Here is a 27,851-nt window from a genome sequence, read left to right as displayed (position 1 = left end):
AAGCTCTTCATCTGCTCTTGCCACATTTCAAGAATTCAACAGCTAAGGTGGCCAGTGGTTTCCCTATTGGACAGCACAGATATAGACCATTTTCATTATTGTAGAAAGTTCTACTTGACCCTGCTGGACTGGATGCTTAAACTCTTTGAACTCATCATATACTAGTACTTAACTTGTAGGCTTGCCTGAGGATTAAATAAGATAATACAGAGGAAGTTCCTAATAAACTGCAGGGCACAGAGTAGGAGCTCAATAAATGACAGTTCTAATAATGGCAACAACAACAACAGAAGCGGAGTTATGATTGTGTTGTATCATACCCTTGGTAGATACTTCTGGCAATATTGCTATGCAAGGCTCTTTGCCAAAGCTGTTGAGGCTGCCAGACTTTAACAATGATCACACAGCTGCTGCTGCTGAGACCTGTGTGTCATTGAGCCGAGAGGCTCCTTGTTGTGAGATTCTCAGCGTGGCTAGGAGCTGGCTAGCAGGCTTCCATCTTACAAGTGTGGTTATGCATGTCTCTTGCTGAAAACACTGTTCTATGGTGAGACATTTTGTCCTAAATCTTCCAAATATGCTGTGACTCCTAATTTTTTCAGGTGATTTGGAGTGGCATGGTCTGTTAACATTTTTTACAGAGAATCTGATTTTGTTTTCCTTGTATCTGCAGACAACATGTGGCTCAGTCCTCTGTAGGACTTCTAACTATCAGCCTGAGCTGATACCTAGTCATGCTATTGCCTCTCTGTATCATCAAATGACCCATCCGATTCATGTTTTCATGGCATTGTTTAGGCACCATGGAGTCTGATCTACAGAATATACTAGTTACTTGGAGGATTATAATCTCTAGAATGGACTTCTATTTCTTTCTCTTTTTAAAAAAGAAATACTGATTTGAGAGCAAGAGACTGAGTGAGAGACAGAGAGCACAAGCTGGGGGGAGACGCAGAGGGAGAGGGAGAAGCAGCTTCCGTGCTGAGCAAGGAGCCCAACGTGGGACTTGACCCTAGGACCCTGGGGTCATGACCTAAACTGAAGGCAGATGCTTCACCAACTGAGACCCAGGTGCCCCGGATCTTCTATTTCTTTAGTGGAGTGAGGGGACTACTGATTAGCAAGCAAACATAATTCATTTCCTTCCATTTTTCTCCATTTTCATCTCCATTTCCCTATTCCAAACCATCATACCTCTTGTCCTCCTCCGGCAATCAGTTGTCCATCCTGCTTAAGAAATTACATGGTTTCCCAGTACATCTAGAAAAGCCCATCCAAATGCCTGTCCATGCTCTTTTATTTTCTTCATAGAATGTACGTCTATTTGTAATTATTTATTTGGTCTCCTATTTTCTGTCTCCTCTCTCCTTACCTCATCCTTCTAGATGTAAGCCCCATGAAAGCTCATTGAACTGTTCCTTGCTTGTTCAGTGACCATCAACTTCTCTGCACCTGGCAAAGTGCCTAGTACAGATTAGAAGCTTTCATGAGTTCAAGGCTATCTTTAGGCAGGATGTAAAGAAGAAGCTACAGATCTCTAAATTACGAGCTAGCATCATGTTTACTACATTCCCGTGTCTTTCTCCCAAACTCCAATAAACTTAAAGGGCTCCTTAACTTTGTTGTCTTTGTGTCATGGCCCCACTGGGGGAACCTGATGAATTTTAGGAGTTCTTTTTCTGAAAAATGTTTAAATGCACAAAACTAAAAAACAGAAAACAAAGACAACCAAAACACACACAAAGGAAGCCAATTATGCTTACATACAATTCTCAAAATACTTAGAAACTTCAAATCTGTGATACAGCAAGAGATGTGCTTCTTTATAACCATGTCAAAGAATAAGATCTAGTACACGGTCGAAATGGACCTATTTTGAAGGTAGAGAAGTTCCTAAGAAATAGGAAATTTTGAGATGTCTGTAATGATTGCAATGAGATATGAAAATATCTGTGATGTGTATTGGTGACAAAATTGCTGGTATAGACTTGTTGCCTGTAAATTTTAGAAACTGCTAAGTTCCAATTTAAGATTAATAAAAAGCAGGTGTAATTTTTTTTTTCCTTTCAAGTTCCCTGAAGTCTATACACAGCTCTTTGCAGGTCTCTAAGTCCCAGGTGAAGGGGCCTGAACTAGATTATGAGAGATAGCATGTGTTCAGGAGGGCATGCGTGTAGGTCTGTCTTGGCTACAAGTGTGTCCTCAGCTGTGGTGCTTGCCTTGGATATCATCTGTAGCTTCAGAAAAGACCCTAATCCTAGAATAGTCACTGGCATGTTTTTGTTTGTTTATTTGTTTGTTTGTTTAATACTGAAAAACAAACAAACAAACAAAAACAAAGGTCAACCATCGTCCTACCATTTACTAAAATACATAAAGCAAAAAGTAAGAATCACCTTCCCTACCAATCCTACTTCCCCAAGATAACCACTATTAAGAATTTGGTGAGGGCTGCCTGGGTGGCTCAGTGGGTTAAAGCCTCTGCCTTCACTTCAGGTCATGATCCCAGGGTCCTGGGATCGAGCCCCATGTCGGGCTCTCTGCTCTGCAGGGAGCCTGCTTCCTCTTCTCTCTCTCTGCCTGCCTCTCTGCCTACTTGTGATCTCTCTCTGTCAAATAAATAAAATCTTAAAAAAAAAAAAAAGAATTTGGTGAATATCATGCTTGATTTTTAGCAAGCTGCTGTGTGTGCATGTGTGGCTGGGGCAGGGGGTGGCGCGGGGCAGGAGGATTGCTGCAGAAGATGCTAAATATATATATATATATATATATATATATATATATATATATATATATATATTCATAGCATTGGAAGGGTATTGAGCAAATTTGTTTGCTCCTGGCTTTTTTCACATAATACTGCATTTTAGACATGGTTTTTCAGATCACATTTTATTTTTTATGACTATTTGATATTCCACTGTGTGAACGCACCGCATTTACTGAAGTGTTCTATTAAGCTTTTTTATTTGCTACTGCAATTAATGCTATAATAAGCATCATGTACGTATATTTTTATGTATCCTTCGCAGTATTGCACAAAATAGACCCTAAATATGGAATTGTAAGGTCAAGGAGTATTCTTACTTTATTTTACTTTAAAGATTTTTATTGATTTTTTTAACAGGGAGAGACACAGCAAGAGAGAGAACACAAGCACGGGGTTTGTGAGAGGGAGAAGCAGGCTTCCAGCAAGCAGGGGCCCGATGTGAGTCTTGATCCCAGAACCTTGGGATCATGACCTAAGTGGAAGGCAGACACTTAACAAATGAGCCACCCAGGCGCCCCAAGTGTGTTTATTTTACATTTTAATATAGATTATAGATTAGTTAGCAAAAAGGAACATAATTTTTATACTCTATCGAGAGTTCCCATTTCATCAGACTCTTTTTAAAAGATACACATATATCCATTTTGCCAATACGATGGGTGAAACTGTTAGCTTGTTGTTCTAACTTACTTTTCCTTAAATATTAGTGAAGTTAGACATCTCTTCATAGCTTTATATACCATTTATATTTCTTCTTCTGAATTAATAACCTGTCTTCATAATCTTGTCTCTTGTATACATGAGGCAGACATGCAGATATAATACACCACTATTTATGAATGGGGGTCTCCAAGGAGAGTTGATACAAGAGGCCGACTTTTAGCGACTCCACTTTAACAATGGACTAAATTGTCCTAGTAAATATTTTAAAAATGATTTTGTCTTTATATTGAAATAAAATGAAGATATGGATTTAATTTTATCTTATATTAACTGTAATTTTAAACATTAACTAACCCTTAAAACATTCAAACACAATTATACTTGTGCTGGCTTTGGCAGCATATATAAAAGCACAATTGTTTTATTTTGATAGTGGATATGGTGTAGGTCAAATCTGTATTCTAGCACTTTGAAAAGCCTTTCACAATATAAGTGCTTTCCCAGGATGATTACAAAGAGGACTTGCTTTGCAAAACTATTAGAGGACTTTATTATCTTGCCTAAGGACTGCTGAGATGGTTTTTAACTCACCCAGCTCTTTTGGTTCCTCATTTGTCATTGACTTTGCTTATGATTCAGATAATTCTCCAACATCACTGTAATCAACCTCACAAAATCCTGAAACATTTCTAAGATTTGTCATTAACTTCTAAGGAATTGAAATTGTTTATTCATTGTTGGTAACATGAGATAATCATTCACTCATTGACACAATGGATGGAAATAGACATTAGTATGAATCATGGAAGAAGTAAAGGTGCACATATTTATTAATAGGTATTTTTATATTATTACAACTGAGCTTTCTGGAGAAACTGGAGGGATTTGGATAATGAATACTCTGGGAAGTGAGGCCCTTAAGAGCACATCTGTTCCTTCATAACTTTTCCCCATTATGGCTTCTGGATTTCCTGTCTTGCTTAGAATTTTTTCCCCAACCTTATGGTCATATCTCCCTGTTTACTTTTTCCAGTGGTTTTTATTGTTCTGCCTTTGTGATTACACATTTACTTGATCTGGGGTTTATCTGTGAAATATCTGTGAAACTTTGTTAAATGACTTTTGTCTCTTTATCCCCAGAACAGCCAGTTTTCTCAACCATTTTTGAATACAATTTTTGATAGCAAACTTTGGATTTTACAGATCAACCATGTCTAAATCACTGTCGAGCTGCAGAGAGCTGTCAACCCTTAGTTTTTCTAAGAAGAGTACTCAAAATGAACATAGTACCATCTACTACATAATTTTGTACCAATGATACCATACAGTAGAATTTCAGAATTAAAATATAATAATGAGGATGTATTAAAACCTCCCGACCTTAATGTTATTTTTTTCTTGTTTCACAGTGGGTGGGTAAGAATTTAGTCACAGAGTAGAATCAGTGTGGGGACTAGAACCAAAGGCTTTAAATAATAACTGAACTCTTCCATGTAATTTAAATGCACAAATGTTAATCCTTAGCCAGGAAGGCCACGTTAACCTCCCCATCTCTGCATCTCGAGCAGACAGATCCCCCCTCCCAGAACTGACCCATGCTCTTATATATGATAATGGCAACACTCCAACGCTTTTCACATTGTAAAGATTCTGAAGCTCAGAGCATGACCACATTTACTGGAAGAAATGAAAAGCTGAAATGGATGGGACTCATGAGGAATCACGTAGAAGACACTTTCAATAGAAAGCACCTAATACTCAGCACAGTTCACAAAACCCAATTATGAACAATTGGTTGTGCTGAATGAGGTCAGTCCCACTTCGGTCTGATGCGATGAGAAGGTCATTAGAGATCTCTAGTTGCTCAAATAAAGGAAACGGGTGAAACGTGACAAGAAGAATCAGGTATTGTTAGCATTTATTGTAGAGGATTATATTGCTGGGTGATAAACTGTTGAAAATGTGTATTTGGTTAATTTATTTTTCTGTTCTTCTATACACATTTATATAAATTATTTCTTCCCATACCCAAGAAGATTACATTAATGCAGTAATGAGATTTGAATGTCAGTTGACATGTTCCTTTGTTTATGCCTATGTCTGGCTGTGTAAGCCACTTATTTACATAGTAGTTTTGAAGAGCACTTGTAAAGCTATCATTTTATTCATCTTGAGTTCTCTGTTATCCAAATAAAAACAAATCTCCTCAGGCATCAGTTTGGGGTTGTTGCCTTTGAAATCTAATAGTAAACTGGCTGCCTCAGCATCTGTTGAGCTCAGCTCATTCCATCACCTTCCAGAATTATAATTCTCCATTTGGAGTCTGAGGAACGTAGTGATGGGGAGGGTGGGGGAAGGCTATGAGGAAAGAAACAAGCGATCAAAGAATTCACGGGGCTACATAATGAATTTTTCTCTTCGCTCCTTTTCTTCTCGGTCTGAGCAGGTCCTGTGTTTTGCAGAATAGCATGTTTTTTAAAAAGTCACCCAGAAGGTGAATTTCTATACAGCAAATCACAGTCGTCTGTTGATGTGTGTAAAATTAAAGGTATGTTTTTCAGGGGGAAAATATTGATCTCCCATATTAAAAGTTTCGCATGTAGCACGAGCGCTTTTTAAAAGCAAATGCCAAAAATTTTAAATAAAACATGAGGAATAACTCCAGGAATAAATTACAGAATGAAAACACAAAGGAGCTTAGGTCATTTTTGCATTTGGAACAAGAAGCCTGAAGATTTAAAAGAAAAATAACAACAACACTGTACTGAACGGAACATGCCAGGGGCAGAGCTAACGATGGTCTTATGAAAGACATTTTTCATCCTTAACCAGAGCATGCCTGTGTGTACAAGATGACAAAATAATCAAGGGAAGAGTGAATAATTCAGCTCATCACCAGGTTGTTTCGTGTTGAACTGATGCCAAGCAGTTAGTTTGGATATTTTTCCCTTCGGAATATTTGTCTAAACAAATACTCTTAAAGGAAGAAAGCAGCTGAACTTCAACAAAATAAGCCCCAAACCTCAATTCGGGAAGCCTGGATTCTGTGCCTGGCTTTGTCTCTCTAAGCCAATTACTTGAGATTTCTGAACCTCCATTTCCTGATCTGGAAATGGAGGGCATGATGGCCTCACAGGGCTGGAGGGGTAAAATGAGATGAAGGACATAAAAGTCTTTGGCAAATAATACACGTTCCACCCACGGCTCAGGGATGGACCCTGCCTTTGTCTTTTATGGCATGCTGTGTGTTTTATAAAATATTTTATAGTGTGGTTTCTGTATTAAGCTAATAGCTTACGTATGACACACAAGGAGAACCATAATAGAGACAGAATTCCTGTCTTTCCAGCGAGGAGCCTGCGTGTGTCCTCAGACCAAAAAGGGAGCTTGGATACCATTCGTCTAGATCCAAATCACAAATAATTTTTATTTATTCACTAATTCATTCACTAAAACATGCTTTTGTTGTCTGCCACATGCCACATACCACGGGCATGCGAGGGCTGCCTGGACAGGCCTCTGTCTTCTGGGCCCTTATTCTGCTGAGGAAAATAGATGATATGCAACAAACTATAATAAAATGTGATAAATGCTATAGCAGAGACTAGAAAAAAGTATAAAAGGGAGCAATCTCTATCATCCTGAGAAATGTCACATACAGGCTGATATTTAATACATGCTTTTGGTAAAGATAAAAATGGGATTGGGAGGGAGACAAACCATACGTGACTCTTAATCTCACAAAACAAACTGAGGGTTGCTGGGGGGAGGGGGTTTGGGAGAAGGGGGTGGGATTATGGACATTGGGGAGGGTATGTGCTTTGGTGAGTGCTGTGAAGTGTGTAAACCTGGTGATTCACAGACCTGTACCCCTAGGGATAAAAATATATGTTTATAAAAAATAAAAAATTAAAAAAAAAACACATACTGGATAATAAAAAAAATACAAAAAAAAATTAAAAAATAAATAGATTGAACGATTATGGATTATGAAATTATTTCACTATTCCCGCAGAGATGTGTATATGCACCTATGTATATGTATGTGTGTGTAAGTCGTTCCATTTTTTTTCCTGCAATTTAATTTTTACATCTGATAATCTAGAAAGTCTTTCTTGATGCTTGGTGTTCACTGTCTTAACTCCACATGAGCACTGATACTAGGTTTTGTATCAAAAACTAGATTCTGAAGATTCTCCTATGTGTTTTTATAAAAGTTTTTAAACTTTATGTTATGTATCAAAACATAAAAACACAAAGGGTAGAAAAGCAGCTAATGCAATCCTTTCTATGTTGATGTGACTAATTTTGCTGTTCTGTCAAATGACAGCGACTCTGCGCTGAGTGCAATGATTAATTTACACAGTTTAGATGACTGCTTTTTAAGGTAAAGGAGAACTAAAAAACAAAATCAACCGTGGTGAATAATCTATATATGATCTCTATTCTTATATTTTTATTGCTTGACATTCAGAATAAACCACAACCATCAATTCCCCAGATCCCTAGATTATAATTACCTGGAATTTTTTTTTTGAAAGATGTGAGAATTTTGAAGCTTATCTGCTTTTATGCAAGTTTACTTGCTAAGGAGATTTCATGAAAAGCAATTTAATTCTGGGCCTCTTAAGGATGTATAAAATGAAAGAAGGGCATTAGATTTTCAGTTTTATTCCCTCCACCAACTTTACTCATCTGGTTTCACTTTTTTATCCCCAGAAGATTCTAAAGGCGGTGTTCTGTAAAAATGATTTTGTTGTACCATTGCACAGTTTGTATCTAGGCTTTCCCTAAACCTGGGTGTGAGATAATATGTGTATAAAGGGGCAGAGGGTAAATGGAGACAGGGGCTATTGAGAACCAGAATCATTAGGAGGACAAAATGTACATCCTTATTTACCTACTTATTTACCTACCACCTAGAACAGTGGTAGACTTAGTGGTCAAATGAGCTAAAATTGTCAGTGTGTTCTTACAGAGAATAGGGCTTAAGCCATTCAGGTATAGACATTATACATCTTGCCAAGGATGGTGTTTACAGGGGGCAGAAGGGAAGTTCAAGAATATAAAAGAACAGCTATGAATTTATAACTATAGTTTTTTTATCATCAAAGAAAGATTTTAGTTACTATTTGCATAAGAACCATTAACCAACAGTTAGGAGACTTCTGACCCAACTTATCTTACTTAGCAGCTAATTGAAGTTCCCTTCTGAATCTGAAACAAATAAGTTCACACAAATATGTTGGTAATGCATTCCAGAGGGCTGTCTATCCACAAGTTTTAAAATAAAACCACTGTTGAAGCCAAATCAACTGATCAAGAAACCAAATAAACTTGATTCATCCTTGTACACAATGATATAGACATGTGGGATGTAAAACTCTGTTCAAGTTCAGTAAATGCACTAATTCAGACTCATTGATAGGTAGAGTCAGCCTGGGTTTCTCCAGAAGCAAATCTTGTTTGCGTGTGGATAGTTACTTCAGAAACAGATCCCCCCAAACAGGAGAGGAAGTGAAATAAGGAAGAAAGGAATGGATAGAAGGATGGATTATCCAGTGGACCATTGCTGTGGTTAACAGGCACTCATTTCTACAGATTTTTCTGTGGAGGGTTAGCAAATGTCTTGGGGAACTGTCCGCTGGGTGATGTGAGGGGGAAGTGGTTCGTTGTCTCCTACCCAACACTGGTCAAGGGTGAAATCCAGGGCATGAGCTCTCTGGTGTTTCTAGATTGTGCAAGCATGAGTGATACGACTTCCCATGAATGTCCTAAGCTGTGCACAGACAGTTGAAGCTGTGTACCAGACAGCCATCTTGCCTCCGCTAAAGCTGGTCAAAGCTTCACGGAACATTGAAGAATATAACATCTTTTAAAATTAAAACAGAGCTTTTTCACATGTGTGTATTCAGGACCCAGACCAATACTGGGAATGTTTAATAAACAGAAAGCATGAGAAATTGATTTGGAGTAAAAACATGTCCTAAATCTAATACTTTCTGGCAGTGTGAACTTAGAGTATCTACCTTCAATTTTCATGAGCCTCAGTCAGTTTCCTGATCTTCAAAGATGGGGATAACTGATATCCTCCTTGTGGGATTCCTAAATGTTAAAGGAGATGGTGAATGTAATAGCACGATTAGCATTTCAGCAAATGGGCACTCAAGGTAATGATGATTAGCATTCAATCAAAGCCAGTACACAAGCCAGCATTCAATCAAAGCCAGTACACAAGGGGCCACACCATTGTTAGTGGCTGCAGATTTCAGTTGGCCACAACCTGGACAGCGAGAACAAAGGAACTAGTGAAAGGGCTTTTCTGGACCCTGGGGGACTATAGATTGGGCACTACAACAAAAACCAAGTTAGGATTCAGAAATCACACTGAAGCCAGAGGTCAAGTGTGGTGACCTCTGAACCAAGGCTAGGAAACAGAATGCTCAGAAGCTGGAGGTCAAGTGGTGTCAAGGGTCAAAGGTAGGCAAATGGTCATTCAAGCGTGTGTGTTGCTCCATTGGTGGACTTCTTTGTCAGAAAGTCTTGTCATTGCATTTCCTGCCACACTGAAAATGAGTAGCTGATTTCCTAGTTGTGCTCAGCCAGAAGTCTGAGCGATCAAGAATACAGAACCCTGCACATGATCAGAGCATGCAGCCGGTAACAGGAAAAATGCAAAACAAAATGTCTTTATTTTGTACTTATTGAAAAAAAATTATGCACTATTTCCAAAGACGCCTAGTACCTAAGGAGTTCTTGTTTATAGTTTATAGGGTGTGATTCATTTTTCTGTTTTTCTTTGAACATCCTGCATTTTACCGCCCTGGCCTAAGGCCTTTAAATTGGTCTTATGACCCAAATTCATTTAAAATAAGCTACTTGACTTCATGCTTGTAAATGCCCCATGCTTTCATATTTTTTTAAAAGATTTTATTTATGTATTTGACAGAGAGATCACAAGTAGACAGAGAGGTAGGCAGAGAGAGAGGAGGAAGCAGGCTCCCTGCTGAGCAGAGAGTCTGATGCAGGACCCGATCCCAGGACCCTGAGATCATGACCTGAGCCGAAGGCAGAGACTTAACCCACTGAGCCACTCAGATGCCCCTATTTCACATGTTCCACACTTCACTGATTCCAAACATCCATCATCCATCCATCAATGTTAGTTCGTTTGGGCTACTATAAAAGAATATGGAATACAATACCATAGACCTGTTGGTTTAAACAATAGACATCTATTTCTCACATTCCTGGGGACTGGGAAGTCCAAGATCAGGGTACTAACAGATTCCAGGTCTGGTGAGGTTTCCTGGTTCATAGATGACCCTTCTCTTGATGTGTCCTCACAGGGTAGAAATCATTGAGGGAGGGAGCTCTCTGGGATCTCTTATATGGGCACTAATCCCATTTACGAGGATTTCATTCTCATGACCTGAGCACCTCCCAAAGGCTTACCTCCATATACAATCACAGTAGGGATTAGGTTTCAATGTATGAATTTTAGGGGGAAACACAAGCTCAGTCCATAGTGCCATTCATTCATGCATGCATTAATTTATTCATTCAACTATTCAATAACCTAATAATTTAATCATTTAGCCAGAAAATAATGACTATGTGTTTTCTACATTACTGCTGCAAAGGGTTATGTGAGCAAAATAAGATAATTCACATAAAAGTATCTGGCAAGGGGTTCCTGGGTGGCTCAGTGGGTTAAGCCTCTGTCTTCGGGTCAGGTCATGATCCCAAGGTCCTGGGATCGAGCCCCACATCGGGCTCTCTGCTCAGCGGGGAGCCTGTCTCTGCTTCTCTCTCTGCCTACTTGTGATCTGTCAAATAAATAAATAAAATTGAAAAAAAAAAATCTGGCAAATAGTACAAAGCCCAGGGATGGCCCAAGATTTTTTTTTCTTTTTTTTTTCCAAAGATTTTATTTATTCATTTGACAGACAGAGATCACAAGTAGGCAGAGAGACAAACAGAGAAAGAGGGGGAAGCAGGCTCTCCACTGAGCAGAGAGCCCGATGCGGGGCTTGATCCCAGGACCCTGAGATCATGACCTGAGCCAAAGGCAGAGGCTTTAACCCACTGAGCCACCCAGGCGCCCCCAAGATTTTTTCTTTTATAATATTCTGTATATTTTACAATTCTCCATACTTTGGTCTCTATATTAAGCTCATAGTACTGTTGATCTTTGAAAACTAAATATTAGTCCTTTGAAGATGTGGGTCACAATATTTTCTGCCAGTGTACAGTTTGTCTTTTCACCATTTTAGCAGGATTTTTCACAAAGCAAAAGGTATAATTTTGATTAAGTCCAATTAAGTTTAACTTTAAAATTTTTTTGAGTTTTGCTTTTGTATCAATTTTTTTAATGAATTTTGCTTTTGATTTCAAATCTAAGAACTCTTCACCTAGCTCCAGATTCTAAAGATTCTCCTATGTGTTTTTATAAAAGTTTTTAAGCTTTGTGTTGTATTTAAGCCTACAATCCGCGCTGAGTTAGTTTTTGTATAAGGTATAAGATTTAGGTAGAGTTTCAATTTTTGCTTATAGATACAGCTGTTGCAGTACCATTTGTTGAAAATGCTATCTTTCTTTCACGAAATTGCTGTTGTACTTTATTCAAAAATCAGTTGGGCGTATTTGTGTAGGTCAGTTTCTGGGTTTTTTTTATTCTGTTCCTTGATGTATGTGTCTGTCACTCTGCCAATACCATACATTTTTGACTACAGAAGCTTTATGATATCTTAAAATCAGATAGATGATTCCTCCCACTTTATCCTCCTTTCTCAAAATTGGTTTGTCTATCTTAGTTTCTATGCCTTTCCATATAAATTTGAGAAATAGTTGTGTTTTTTGTTTTGTTTTGTTTTATTGAGTATCTATAAAACTCTTGCTGGGATTTTGATAGGAACTGAGTTAAACCTGTATATTAGTTTGGAGAGAAATGATATCTCTACCATGTCAAATCTTTCAATGCATGAATATAGTATGTCTCACCATATAAATTGGTCTTTTTTTATTTCTTTCATCAGCATTTTGTCATTTTCAGCACCTATGTCCCACACATTTTCTGTTAATGCATAATTTTTTATTGATTATAAATGGTATTGCATTTTTTATTTTGATATTTATTGCTAGTGTATAGAAATACAATTGATTTTTTGGTATGCTTTTTGAACTCTGCAACCTTGATAAACTTACTTATTAGTTCTAGGAGATTTTGTTTTCTTTTTACTTCATGGGACTTTCTACATAGAAAATCATGTCATTTGGAAATAGAGAAAGTTTTATTTCCTCCTTTTTGATCAGTGTGCTCTTATTACCTATTTAAAACCTAATTTTGCTTATATATTTCCTCAATATACATTTAGAAGCACATAAGATAGTATTATACTTTTGGCTTCAAGCATCAAATATAATTTAGAAACCTCAAGAGAAGTAAAATCAATTGTATTTAAGCTTATTTTTCTTATCATGTTCTTTCTTCCTTCCTAACATTCCAAGGTCAATTTTTTAAAAATCATTTCCTTTCTTTTTAAAGAACTTCTATCTATCTATTCTTTTATGCTGGTGATATTCTCCTGTTTTTTCTTCATCTGAAAATTTCTTGATTTCCCTTTCATTTCTAAAAGATATTTTCACTCAATATAGGATTCTCCACTAACAGGTTTTTTTTTTTTTTTTTTTTTCCCTTGCAGCACTTGAAAAAATGTTGTACTGCTTCCTTCTGTCATGATTTCTGATGAGAAATCCACTGTCATTCAAGTTACTTTCCCCTATGGGTGAGGTATTATTTCCCTTTCACTGCTTTCAAGATTTTTTTTTCTTTAGTATTTAGTAATTTGACTATGCTTTTCTTAATGTAGATTATTTCTTTGCATTTATCCTTTTCGGGGTTAGCTCAGCTTCTTGAATCTATAGGTTATATATTTCGGCAAATATTGGAATTTTTAAGCCATTGTACTTTTTCAGTTCTAAGCTCTTTTTCCTCTCCTTCAGGGACTCCAAAGACATTGTATTAGTTCTGGTGTTAATCTTACATATTCCTGAGGTTCTGTTTGTGTTGTTCCTAGTCCATTGTTTCTTCTTTATACAATTCATTTTTTCCTTTTTCTCTTCTTTCTTCCTTCCTTCCTTCCTTTCTTTTCTTTCTTTCTTTTTTTCATAGAAAGAGCGTGTAGGTGTGCATGTGTGAGTGGGGTAGGCAGAGGCAGAGGGAGAGGGAGGGAGAGAATTTTAAGCAGATTCCACACTCAGTGCAGAGCCTGATGTGAAGCTTGATCTCACGACCCCAATATCATGACCCGAGCTGAGATCAAGAGTCAGATGCTTAACCAACTGAGCCACCTAGACACCCCATTCATTTTTTAAAAGGTAAACATATTCAAAAGTCAAAAGGTAAAATATTTTGAATGAATGAGATTAGAAAACAGTGCTCATTAGCCTAGGAAATCTGTGAATTTTAGCCCTGACTTCACCTCTATCAGAGGTCAACCCATAGGATGGGTCTGGGTCACCTATTTTATGGAAGAAGTTGGTGCTTGCAGGCCCAAGAGTCTCAGAGGAAAATAATAATATACTCATCTCATTTAATGCACACAATAGAAAAGGCACTGCTATGATCAGCATTTTATTAATGAGGGAGATGAGGCTTAGAAAGAGGCAGAGTAATTTGCTAAAATAACAGCTAATTAATGGTGGAACTAGGATTTGAACCATGGGGTAACTATGATCTCAAACTACAGGATGCATAATTGACCAAGGTGCTCAGCTGCAGTTCCCTGAAATCCTTTGCAGGGATGCTATGACAGGTCCATTTCTGGATGATATGGGGTTCTCTGACACTCACTTTGCCCTAAGTATGCCTCAAGATTCTTGCCAAATCTCTGTTAGATTTCACAACAATCTGGGATGCTTCCACCCAACTCTCCAAACAGTCTAGGATGCTTCCATCCAACCCTCCCACATTCCCTACTTCACTTAGGGTCAGACAAGCATCACTGATGATGGCTCCTCCATTCTTGCGTGTTTAATCCAATTTGACATCTGTTTTCCAGAGGACCCAAACTAACACAATCAGGCAATTTGATTTAAGAGTCCAAAGTATACCATTCCAGAAGTGCTAGAAAAAAATGATTTTGTGAAATTCCTTGAGATTCCACTAGGAAGATCAAATAAAATATGTGGGAGGATTTTATAATCTCTTAAACTGAATTCAAGTGTAAGTAGTCCTTATTACTCAGGGTTCACACAGCATGTTTTGCCTTGGGATCTGCCTGCTCTCAGCCACCTGCTTAGGTGTGGATGATTTCCAATTTATCATTTAATCTCATGATTGCCTCTTTGTGAGAATTGTTGTCTTATCACTTTAATGTTTACAATACTTAGCATAGCCATGATTTATGAGACATGTTAGTGACATTAAAACTCTAAGTTGCCTTTTATCCAAATAAAGTAGGATTTGGCAACAACTTTGTAAAAACTGATATCATTTGCACCCAGCCATGATCCCATTCATTACCATCCCAATTTTCTAAATTGTCTTTAAATAAGGGTGTGGTGATTTGTTGGAGAACTGATAATAAACTTCATAATCTGCCCTGTCCAAACTGCATAATCTGTCCTATCTGTCCCATATCAGTCATAATTGAAAGCCTACCTATTATTATCTGGCTTCCTCCCCTGGGAAACAAGAGCCTGAGTGTGAGAAGCTCTTTATCCATTTAGGCCACACAAAATAATTTGAATGAATCACTTAGATATTTATAATAGCTCATGTAAAATGACTCTGTTAGTGTTTTTAAACAGATTTCTGACATTGAATAGCATCAGGATGAATTAACTTTACTAAAATGCCAAGAACGTTCAATAGAATATTTCAAAGTATGCTTAGAACAGGAAGAAAAACATGAAAAGGATAAGCTATGTGAGGTAGATGGTACATGATTAATGTATGACAAGAACAAGTAAAAGTTCCCCATTCCTACATGCTTTCATCTTCACTGTCAAAAAGTGGTAAACAAAAATATGGAGATTCATATTTCAGTTGAAGAGAGAATGAAAGCCCAAGATAGGTGAGCATATGATAAGAAAGCACATAACAGTTATATGAGCTCTAGTGTGGATGAATGATATTTCAACGTGGCAATAATGGCAAATACTAGTGATCAAATTCAGAGTACTGCTCTAAGTGCCTGACATATATATATTCCCTAACTTAATCCCTACAAAACCCTAGAAAGCCAGTGCTGTTATCATTCTTAATTTTCAGATGGAAAAAAACTGAATCCCAGGAGGTTAAAAGATTTTCCCATGGCAGGACTGGGATTTGAACCCAGATAGCTTGACTCTAGAGCCTTCCAGTCAGCATATCGTTCCACAGACCAGCAGCATTGTTATTACCTGCTTCCATGTTAGAATCATGGAATTTCGGAACTATGGAATCAGAGTTGGCATTTTAACAAGAACTCTAGGTCATTGTTCTACATGTTGCAGTTTGAGAAGCACTTCTCAGGAGGCTAAACACTGATGCTCAACAATACGGTCTATACCTCCCATGACACTAAAGACCAAACCAACAATGAATGAAAGTTTGTGTTGTTCCACATCCTTGCTGGAATTTGGAGCTATCATGGTTCTAGATTATGGCCATTCTAGTAGATGTACAGTGGTATCTCATTTTTTTGTTAGTTTTTATTTTAAGTAGATTCCATGCCCAACATGGGGCTTGAACTCACGACCTTGAGAACAAGAGTTGCATGCTCTACCAACTGAGCTAGCCAGGTGCCCTGATTTTAATTTTAATTTTCATTTCCTCGATGACAGATAATGTGGTAGATCTTTTCATATGCTTATTTGCCAGCTGTGTGTTTTCTTTGGTGAGGTGTCCATTAAGGTCTTCCAGCCATTTTTAAATCAGGTTGTTTATTTTCTTATTGTTGAGTTTTAAGGATTCTTTGCATATTCTGGATAACAGGTTTTTGTTAGATGTGTCATTTGTAGATATTTTTGCCCAGTCTGTGGCTTGTCCTTCTCATTATTTTGAATTAGATGCTTATTTTCACTTTTCATATGTGTTTGGGGGTATATTTAGTCTCTATCTCATGGATATTTTTGAGATGAAAGGAAAAGAAAACACTCCCTCCCACTGAAGACTTTACAGTATAGTGTGGGAGATGGACACGAGCAGGAACATCAGGACAGACAGTGGGAGCAGGAAGCATGGGGATTTATGACAGTGTCCTAACAGGTCCTAACAGAGACTGGTAGGGAAAGGGTAGGATTTAACCAGAAGGAGAGGAAAACGTTCCTGGGAGCAAGTGCAAAGCAATGTGAGAATAATGCAGTAGGGGAATTTCATGTTCAATATGGCTGGAGTACAATGACAAATACAGACAGAAAAATGGACAAGTTGTACATCATCTAACAGTAGTTAAACTTTATTGAATAATTACTACGTGCCAGGCACTCTTCTAGGTTCTTGCCATGCCTTTTTATTGTCATATCATTTCATGAGTAGGCACTGTTCTTATTTTATTATTCCCATTTTACAGGTAAGGTAATTGAAACGGATAGTTATATACTTAGCAAGTGTCTGGGAGAGGATATCAATACAGTCCAATGCTGGGACACACACACTCTATCTTCCACGCCATAATGTCTTTTAGGGATGTTATATCACAAGGAGTTTGATCCTGAATGTAATCAAGGGAGATAGGAAGAATTTTAAAGCAAAACCATAACATGATATATACATATTTGGATTATGCATTCAAGAACATTTTCATGTTTAAATTCCTTGCCTTGACTACTGCATTCCAAGCCTCTTATAGATGGGGGTTGATTTCTTAATCCCAATTACATCTATCCTGTGATATATCCAGCAGGTAGACACAAAGTTTTAACTGAGATAATGAAATGCCAGATACTCTTTTTTAACTATTAGACAAGCTTGCAGAGGGTCCCTTCCCGATCTCAGATAGTCTCTAGAGATTTTTTATGTTCCAGGAGTGTCTGTGTTGGGTCCCTGACACAATCTAAGATGTTATTTTGCTAGTTTGTTTTGCTCATTTGATGTTCTGATGATTGTTTGTGGAACCCCAAAACTGCAGCCAAGAGAATAAGTCATTTTAGTCAATAGGAAATGTCAGTCATGTTGGAAACATACTTGTTTCCAATCTATACTCAAGTGAGACACTTGATTCGAAAGTCACTTTTCAGGAACATCAGTGGAATTGAAGAATTAGATATTGTGGGTTAGAGGGAAGATGTGGCGATATTAAAGACCCTTGGAGATCCTTAGACAGGGATGTTCCATGTACAATAAGCTCTGATATGATGACATTTTAACGCATTGAAGGAATTTGATGGTAGAATTAGTAATATTTTGAGGATGGAGTCTAAAAACACAAAGATATTAAATGCAAAATTTTTTTTCCATGCCCATTGGCATTCTATTCTAGGAAACTTGAGAGTAAAGATTTTTTAAAAGGGTCCCAAAAATGCAGTGAGAGAAATGGACAAGTGGGGTAATAACAGAGATGTATCTACAGAGTGTTATGGGGAATAATAGAGAGGAATGGTACTTGTTCCATTCGGAGAGTTCACAAGAGGTTTCCAGGAAGAGCTAATGCTTTAGTTGAGTATTAAAGATGAGTCAGGCATAATTAGCCTGTGAAGGACGGTGGGATGAGTGATCCAGATTGAAGGAATAACTCCCGCAGAGGCATAGAGCAGGGAAGCTGCTTTGTCCATGTGGGGCATTAAAAGGGTATTACAAGAGTGAAAAAGAACAAGGGAAGTTATTGGAGATAATACTGGAGAGAGTAGTTGAAGAGGGCCTGGATAAGTAGCTCACTGCTTAGTTTGGTGCTTAGTAAATGATGGGGAGTTTTTAAAGATTGAAAGCATTTGAGATCAATTATTTAAACTGTTGTATACAGAATTAAACAAACTTAGGCAAGAGGAGACCAGTTATAAGAAAATCAGGATAATTCAAAGAGTTTGGATTTTGGTAACAGTTGTAGGAATGGGAAGAAAGAGATACATTTAGAAAAAATACCTCTTCAGAAAAAAACCTCCACATAATTTGGTGATAAATTGGATGTGTGTGACAATGGGTAGACGTGGAGAAGTAAAAGGTAACTAAGTGGGATGCCACTAATGGAGCTAAGAAATAAAAGAGAACACATTTTTGAGCACATTTGAAGTGTCCATTTTACATTCAGGTTGGGAAATCCAGGCTGAAGTTCTGAAGAGAGTTTGGGTCTCCGAAGAGAACCATGGATTTGGAGGTCTTCAGACCATTGGTGGTGGCTGAATCCACAAGACTGGAGAAGGTTATCCAGGGACAGTGAGGAGAGGCATGATGAAATTTGCTTCCTCCAAATTTTCCAAGCAGAAGTCTGGTGCCAAGATAGAACAGAGTCACAGTGGACTTAAGCTATTTGGGTCTAGATCGGGGAGAATGTCATCACACGCTCCCTGCTGAGGGGCTCAGGAAATTGGTTTAGGGAAATGGCAAGTGGCTCCAGCACTAAGGAAGATAAATCAAAAGGCCTAAGCCAAAAGACTGAAGCTAGTTGTTTAATGAAATCCTTGAGCTCCTCCTCTGAGGGATATAGCTGATTCACACACCTACAGGGTGTTTACCTTTGGTTTGTCCTTGTTTCACAGAAGTTATAATGACTTAGACATGAAGGTACAAGATCACACCCTTTCTCAATGGTGAACAATTTGTCGTGCACAGGGTGCCCACAGACCATATGTTGAGAAGCCTCTCCCGACCCAGATCATTAGGAAGGATTTTCCAGGTGCCAAATAGTTGCTGCTGCTGTTGCTTGTTTCGAGCTCTTTAGAGAAGTGAAAATGATCCCAAAGCCACTGGGCAAATGCCATCTTGCCCGCAGGAGTAGCCTAAGTCTGGAGAAGAGTCACTTCGGAGACATCAAATTCCCTAAGCTTGTCCACACATGGCAGCTTGTGAGGGCCCCTGAGGCAATCAAGGCTATTGAAGACAGTATCAGGATCGGTTGGCATGCGGGTCTGTCCTTCCCACCTCCTATGCCTTTTGCTATGAAGCAGATGGTGCTATGGCACTTGTTAGAAGCCTGGGCCTAATTCAAGAGCATATTTTTGCTTTCACTGAAGCTACTGAATTTGAGGGGGCCTGGGGAGAATTAATATACCTCAGTATTCCTCTAACATCTTTTCCCTGTGTGATACATCCATTCTCACCTGCTGTTTTCATATTGTACTCCTTTCATCCCTCTGTCTCACACTGAAAGCCTGCTGTGCTGGAACACAACCTCTATCATTCTTAACAGGCTGCACACACCGTCAGAGTTTGGCAAAATGGCAGCACCCTTCTAGTGGAAATCTTTTTCCAGGGCCTTCTTTGCAGATGCTCCAGTCTAGCAGGGGTTAACTAGAGGCCCGCTCATGAGCCCATCTCCGGGAAGCTGACTTGTTCCTACTTGCCTGGTGTGGAACTTCTGCAACCTGTTTCAACACCTTATTGAATTGGGCCAGATAGCTATGGGATAGCTGTAGGACCATTGCTAGGGAGAAAGTCAAAGCAAGAGTAGCAATTAGATAATTAAATTGGAAGGTGATTTTAATAAACAATTCACTACAGTTCCCAATTATATGTATACTCTGCCTCTCCTCGAAACTCACTTACAGATCCCCTTCTGCCCCCGGAATAATTACTCCCCTTAATTCAAGAGTCTGGAAGGAGTCAGGATGGAAGGCAGGACTCAACTCCCCTCTTCAATGGAGCTGCTGCATTATCCCACACTCTCAGAAGAATCTTAATAGCCTAAGTCAAAGACTCGTCACTAGGTAAAACCCCAATTTAGCATCTTTCTTTTTGGGGTCACAAGTCTTTTTGTAACTCGTTGGTCTAGATATATATGTAGATGATGGTTAATTTTGTATGTCACGGCTGGGCCATGGTGCCCAGATATTTTGTCAAACATTTTTCTGAATGTTTCTAGGAAAGTGTTTTTTGGATGAGATTAATATTTAAATCAGTGGACTGTGTGTAAGGCAGCTGACCCTTCACAATGTGGATGGGCCTCATCCAATGAGCTGGAGGTCTTACTAGACCAAAGACTCACCTTTGCTGAATGAAATCTTAGCAAAATGCTTTTGAACTGGGATTGCAATTCTTCCCTGAGTCTCAAGCTTGCTGGTTTACCCTGTATTCTAAGCCGCCATAATAATGTGAGCCAAGTCCTTAAAATCTCTGTCTCTCTCTCTTTCCCTACACTTTTTGCTGGTTTTGTTTATTTGAAAAACCCTGACTAACAAGGATAGAGAGGTACATACATACATATATGTGTAGATACACAGACAGAGAGATGATAGTGAATGCGCCTTATAAATAACATCCTAACAGGGTTGCCCCAGGTAGATGGAGAGCTGGACACAAGGGTGGAGGCATGTGAGGGAGCAGTTTGCAGTGAGCTATCTTTTTAGTGTAGACCCAAGGAAAGCCCTGCTTTCTTCCTGGCAGATGAAGCTAAGGTTACAATGGCCTCAGCACTGGTTTGATAGCTCAAATGAAACCTTGTATTTTGGTCAGTTCCTATAATAACAAACTGAGTACCTTAGATAAGCTGTTCCACCCAGCACTGCAAGGTAGTCTCTGACTGAGGAACAAGAACCTCCTTTCCCTTCAAAAAAAATTACCTCCGGCACCTGGGTGGCTCAGTCAGTTAAGTGTCTGACTCTTGATTTCAGCTCAAGGCATGATCTCAGGGTCCTGGGACCAAGCCCCACATCGGGCTCTGCACTCAGTGCAGAGTCTGCCTGTCCCTTTCTCTCTCTGAGCCTCCCAGTGCTCTCTGTCTGTTTCTCTCTAAAATAAATAAATAAAATCTTAAAATGGAAAGAAAAGAAATTACCTCCCTGCCTTTCTGGGACACAATAGCTTCACATTTGTCTTTCTTGGCTTCCATATATCTGTTTGAATAATTATTATTCATCGGCCAGGCCCTTCACAGAATTCCAGCTGTAAATAGCACTCATCATCACCCCCATCACCACAGCTGGTAATGAAGAGAAATGTGTGGGGTAATGAGGAGAGTGGCCACCATTACAGTAATGAAGAAAAATGGACAGAAACCCTGCAGGAATGGCACCTCCACTATTTCCTGGTATAATTGGCATGAGGTAATTGCTTTTTTATCCTCCCTGCCTTCATCTTTGCAAACTATTTCCAAATTTCCTTACATTCATCACAAAATAGAAAATTGAAGTAGTGTAATAAATTAAAAAGGCAAAAGAGCTCAGCTTCGTGGTGCCAGTCTTAAAAGACGGAAGAAAGAACATTTACAGGATTGATAAAAGGGGTACTCTTGGGGGTAAGGGGTTATTTCTTCTTGTTGTTATTTTTGTCGTTATAGTCTAAGCCTTCTTTCAACTACATCCAAAGACGGACGCCAACAGGAATAGCTCTGAGTATGTTCTGATACACATGCCTCAGCCACTACCGCCACGGAAACCTGCCCACTCACATTCAGTAGAATGAAACACGGCGCAGGTCTACTCTCATTCTTTCTGCTGGTAAATCCAGGCCTGAAAGCAGGGTATCCATATTGCCTCAGGTACCAAAAAAGACCTTGTTTGGATATCTATCAGGCATGTCATTTTTCCGGTTTGCCCATTTTCATCCTGTGCTCTGGTTGGGGCTGCTCCAGGTACAGTCCCTAGAAAGATTCTTAAACTCAGGATTTCATCAAACCTACAAGAGAATTAAGGACCACAAGCAAGCCCCATGTAAAGCATCATGTGCAACTGGTAAAATTAACTGAAATATTTTCTCTTCTCTTAGAAATGCACCCACAGATTTTTTGATATTTCTCTCCTTCCTTTCCCTTGAGTGTGGGCTCAGTTTAATGACTTGCTTCCAATGAACAGATTACACTTCCAGACTAGGCTATAAAAAGACTGCAGCAAAGGTTGGAACAACCCAAAAGTTCACTGACAGATGAATGGCTAAAGAAAATGTGTATATACATGCAATGGAATGTTATTCAGTCATCAAAAGGAATGAAATTCTGATACATGCCACAACTTGGATGAATCTTAAAAACACTGTGCTAAGTGAAATAAGCCAGACACAAAGGGGTAAATATTATGATTCTGCTTACGTGAGGTATTCAGGGTAGGCAGACTCATAGAGACAGAAAATAGAGAATACCAGAGTTTGGGAATAGGAGGATGGGGAGTTATTCCTTCATGGATACAGAGCTTCTGTTTGGGATGATGGAAATGGATAGTGGTGATGGTTGTGTAGCAGTGTGGACGTCATTAGTACCACTGAAGTGTACACTTGAGTACTGGCTAAAATGGTAAATTGATATGATATATATTTTATCACAAAAAAAAATGTAAAAAAAAAAAAGATCCAGCTTCCATGTTAAGTGTTGTGTCTTTCTCTTCCTGTCCCTTGGACCACTTACTCTGGGAGAATCCAGCTACTATGTCCTGAAGCCCCCTAGGTGGCTGTATGAAGATGTCCATGTGGCAAAGAACCAAGGCTTCTGGACAGCACTAGTAAGGAGCCTTCTTGGAAGTAGAGCCTCCAGGCATAGCCAAGGCTTGGATGATGCAGTCATGGTCGGTAACTTGACTGGAATCTCACAAGAGACCCGGAGCGAGAACACCCACCTTAATCCCCGCTCTGATATTTCTGGCTCTCAGAAACTGTAAGATAATAAATGTGTGTTGTTTCAAGCCACTAAGTCCTGGGATAACTTGTTACACAGTAATAGATAGTGAACACAGTATGAGTATATATACACAAATTCACAATCACATTGAATCATAGAAATTCATAATAATATTCATTTTTAAAAACTTTCTACTTCTTCCTACTCAGCAATTGGAAAATTCTAAGCACTGAGGTCTAGAAAAATGTCTCTGTCCTGATCCTATTTTGTATCTCTTCCTTGCATTCATTTGCTTCTTTAAAATATGGCCCTCTCCTCTCTCATTCCATATGGTTCCCTTTCCCACATTTTTCTGTGTGGGAATGGGTATTTTTATATCAACTGCAGAACATTCTTTGTTTCTGTCTGGAGTAATTCAAAATTCATAGTTCAAGTATAGAATCTGTATTTCAACTTTTATATCTAGAACTCCAGATACTACTTGGTTGTTGCAAAGATACACACCAAATGGAAATTCCATAAAAGAATCCGTACTGTCTTCTCTCTCTCACTCTTCCTAAACTCAGCCTATCTTTATTACAGTGATGATGAAAGTAATTTGTACATATCTCTGGGGTTTATTATTATAATAACTATTACTAGAAACATTCTTTCTCACTCACCAAGGTCTGGTACAGACTGAATGGGGCCCTCTATGAGCAGCATATAGGAGATAAGGCCTGGGAACCTGGTTGACCCAGCAATGGTATTACCTATCTGACTTTTTGAGGAATCATTCAACCTTTGGGAAAGATCTCAACAGCAGCAAAACAAAGTCATGGGCAAAGAAGAGAATGCTAGGAGGAGGCTCTAACAGATAACCATGTATGGAATAAAGTTGACAAAAATGGAGTAAGAAACAACATGCTATGCTATAAAGACAGGAATCTAAACCATTAACCTATAAATATGACTATGCTGCAGGGCATAACTTTAATTGAGTTTGGGTCAGATTCTTAAAGAAGCTAAATTATGCTAGTAATGAGAAGGAATTGCTATCACAGGACTTCCTATGCTGCATTACTAAGTATCCCATTCTTTTTCTCTCCTTGGAAGACACCACATTTGCATATGTCATTATGTTTTGGCATCATACATTCCTGTATGTATTTGTAAAGTAGCATAAAGTAGGAGGTAAGAGATAAGAGCCCTGGGACACCTGGGTGGCTCAGTTGGTTAAGCGGCTGCCTCTGGCTCAGGTCATGATCCCAGCGTGCTGGGATCAAGTCCTGCATCGGGCTCTTTGCTCAGCAGGGAGCCTACTTCTCCCCCTGCCTCTGCTGCCACTCTGCCTGCCTGTGCTCTCTCTCTCTCTCTGACAAATAAACAAATAAATAAAATCTGAGTGAAATAAGTCAAGCAGAGAGAGTCAACTATCATATGGTTTCACTAATTTGTGGAGCATAACAAATACCATGGAGGACAAGGGGAGATGGAGAGGAGAAGGGAGTTGGGGTAAATTGGATGTGGAGGTGAACCATGAGGGACTATGGACTCTGAAAAACAACTGAGGGGTTTGAAGTGGCGGGGGGGTGGGAGGTTGGGGTACCAGGTGGTATAGAGGGCATGGATTGCATGGAGCACTGGGTGTGGTGAAAAAATAATGAATACTGTTATGCTGAAAATAAGTAAATTAATTTAATTTTAAAAAAAATTTAAAAAAAGAGATAAGAGCCCTTACTCCCCCACCTTTCAGTCTTAAAGACAACCAGATAACCCTAGATATGGCCTTTAGTCTTTCTGAGCCTCTATTGTGTCATCTGTGAAATGGGGTCATTCTACACAAGATGTTTGAACTGGATCAAATGATCCATTGACATATCCTCAAACTCTAAACTCTGCAATTCTGTGGCTGAATTCTGATGCCCATATTCTCCTCCATAGGTTACTTTGAGGGAAACATTCTAGCATGCCTACTTGGACAGTTCAACCAGTTTCTCCATCTGCATATTACATGTCCTCAAGCTCAGAGAAGAAGCAGAGTTTTTATCCTGAAAATTCAAGAAATATGAATGGTGTAAGAATAAACAGTAGGACTGGGAGCACCTTAGAACTTTATTTCCAGGGAGGTTCTTACCTAGCAAGAAGATGGCACTCTGAGAGGTAAAAGCTAGCTGAATGTCCCATTCAATCAGGACAGCAAGCCAGGAAACTGACAGCAAAGGCAACAAGGGTACAAACACTACCTGCCAGACATTGCATTAAAATTGGGCTGGCATGTGCACAAGGATGATACAAAACTAAGAAGAAAGAATTCCAGAGCCTAAGCTGTGTTAGCTTCACTGTTTTGACCAACTCTGGTGGCAAATAAGTTTAGCTGGTACTCGGAACACGTTCTGGGAAGTGAAAAAGTAATTGCCCCCTTCCCTTCCCTTTTCTCTTTTTTCCTTCCCTCCTTCCTCCCTCCCTCCCTCCCTTTCTTTTCTTTTCTTTTCTTTCTTTTCTTTTCTTTTCTTTTCTTTTCTTTTCTTTTCTTTTCTTTTCTTTTCTTTTCTTTTCTTTCTTTCTCTTTCTTCTCTCTCTCTCTCTCTCTCTTTTTCTTTTCTCTCTCTTCCCTCCTTCTTAAGTTTTTCCACGTCTCATCAAACCAAGGAGTCCTTATACATGAGTCCTCAACCAGTTGGTGAAAGTCTGCTGGTAGACCTCAAAGGCTTATCTGACAATGCTCCAGTGAGTGGTTTGGGGATTGATAGCTTACCCAGGGAGGAATGAAACATCTGCTGGAAACTCCCCACTCCCACTCCTTGACCTTAAAGCTTTAGGGGAAATAAAAAGCAGCTTCTCTCTCTGCAGAAATATTGGGAATTTCTGCTGCAATGTCTTGCTGTTTAATTAAGGCTTCCATGGAAATGAAAGATATTCCCAAGCAAAGATAGGACAAATCTGTTAAGAGAGGAGAAGAGGCATTTCCCTCCTAAAAGCTGGAGAATAACAGAAAAAACCTTCTCGATGAAACAAGAGTATCATTTTGTTTGATTGATTTTGTTTGTTTGTTTCACATTTATTTACTGGAAGTTGGGAAAAATGATTTAATTTGGGTATGAAAATATCTAATTAGGGACGCCTGGGTAGCTCAGTTGGTTAAGCCGCTGCCTTCGGCTCAGGTCATGGTCCCAGTGTCCTGGGATCAAGTCCCACATCAGGCTGCTTGCTCAGCAGGGAGCCTGCTTCTCCCTCTGCCTCTGCCTGCCACTCTTTCTGCCTGTACTCACTCTGACAAATAAATAAAATCTTGAAAAGAAAATAGCTAATTATTAGAGAAAAGAGGAAGGGATTTCCAAGATGGAGCCCCTGTAGTTTACACATCATGTAAACCCTGTTCCTTCTCTCAGCCTTTCCTACCTCCCTTCCCTTAGCAACTCTGTTTCCATCCTCTCAACTCTTAGAGAATCATCAAGAAGTTGAGTTACAGTAGCACTGGCCTCAAGAATGTTTGGTTCTTCTCTCCAGCCCCCAAATGGACCATCTTACCAGAATTTGTTCCATCATTATGGGGACTGGGTATGCACTGAGCAAGCCTTTCTCCAAACTACAGCTACATTTTTATATTAATCTGACACCTGTCATCTGCTTTATTTCTAGGGACGTTCATCTTAGCAAGAAGGTAGCACTCCAGGGGTGAAAACCTGCCTAAATGTCAATGGGGATTCATTAGATAATATCCTGAAATCCCTTTGGAGTGCCTCCCAAAATACAACTAAAAGTGGTGCAGTGATTTCCCAAATCCAAGATTTCAGGTTTATCTTTGGTGTTCCCTGGGCACTAGCAATGTTTGGTTATAGAGAGGAAAAAGAAATATTAAACAATTTTTATTTCAACTGACCTTTTACAGAGAGCAGAAGTAATTTTGTCTAGATTCTCCATTTCAGTGTGGAACAGTAACAGCTGGATAGGGATTCTGCCCAACACTTTGTGAGGTTTGTCCTCAACTGTCTTTGTCAGATCAGCATTTGATATTAAATCAATAGAGCACTGTTATGAAGACACCAGACTACTATAACTTTAGAAAGACCCTAAACTGAGACACTTTTTCTGGACCACTACAGTCTCCATGACTATAAAAGTCATGATGTACTTGAAAGATTCATTGCAGCCCAAGAAGCATCAGAGTGGGATGATCCAGAATCAGACTATTTGGATTTGAAGATGAACCTCACCATTTGCTTACAAATGCTGTGATTTTGAGAGACAGTAGATCATAGGGGTTAAGAATATAGGCTTTAGAACCAGACCGCTTGGGTTGGAACTCTGATTCCACCATTTACCTGCTCGATGATTTTAGGGAAGTTCTTCAAACCTCTGGTCCTCAATTTCATCATCTATGAAAGGGGATATTAATGGCATCTAATCTCCAAATGTTACAGGTAGGATAAAATAAGTTGATGCATGGAGAATGTTTTGAGCAATGTCTGGCAGGTAGTGAATGCTCAATAAATGTTAGCTAAGAGATTGGTATTATTTTTTCCCTGAATTTTCAGCATTTTAGCCAATGCCAGGCAAGATCAATAAAGAAAGGGGGTTAACTGAGAAGAACATAGGAAAATGCTGCTGAACATAGGAAAATTGCCTAATTCCCATAGGCAAGACTGGGAATTAGGCAAAACTTACCCTTTGGCACCCTCTGTTCCTTTTACTTTCTCCAGGTTCCTTCTAGAACACGGCACTCAATCTCGAGATTTTTTTCTCTGCTCCCC

The sequence above is a fragment of the Mustela nivalis genome (assembly GCF_964662115.1).
Source record: "Mustela nivalis genome assembly, chromosome: 7".
In the NCBI taxonomy this organism is placed as follows: Eukaryota; Metazoa; Chordata; class Mammalia; order Carnivora; family Mustelidae; genus Mustela; species Mustela nivalis.
Note: the sequence above shows the minus strand (reverse complement) of the source record.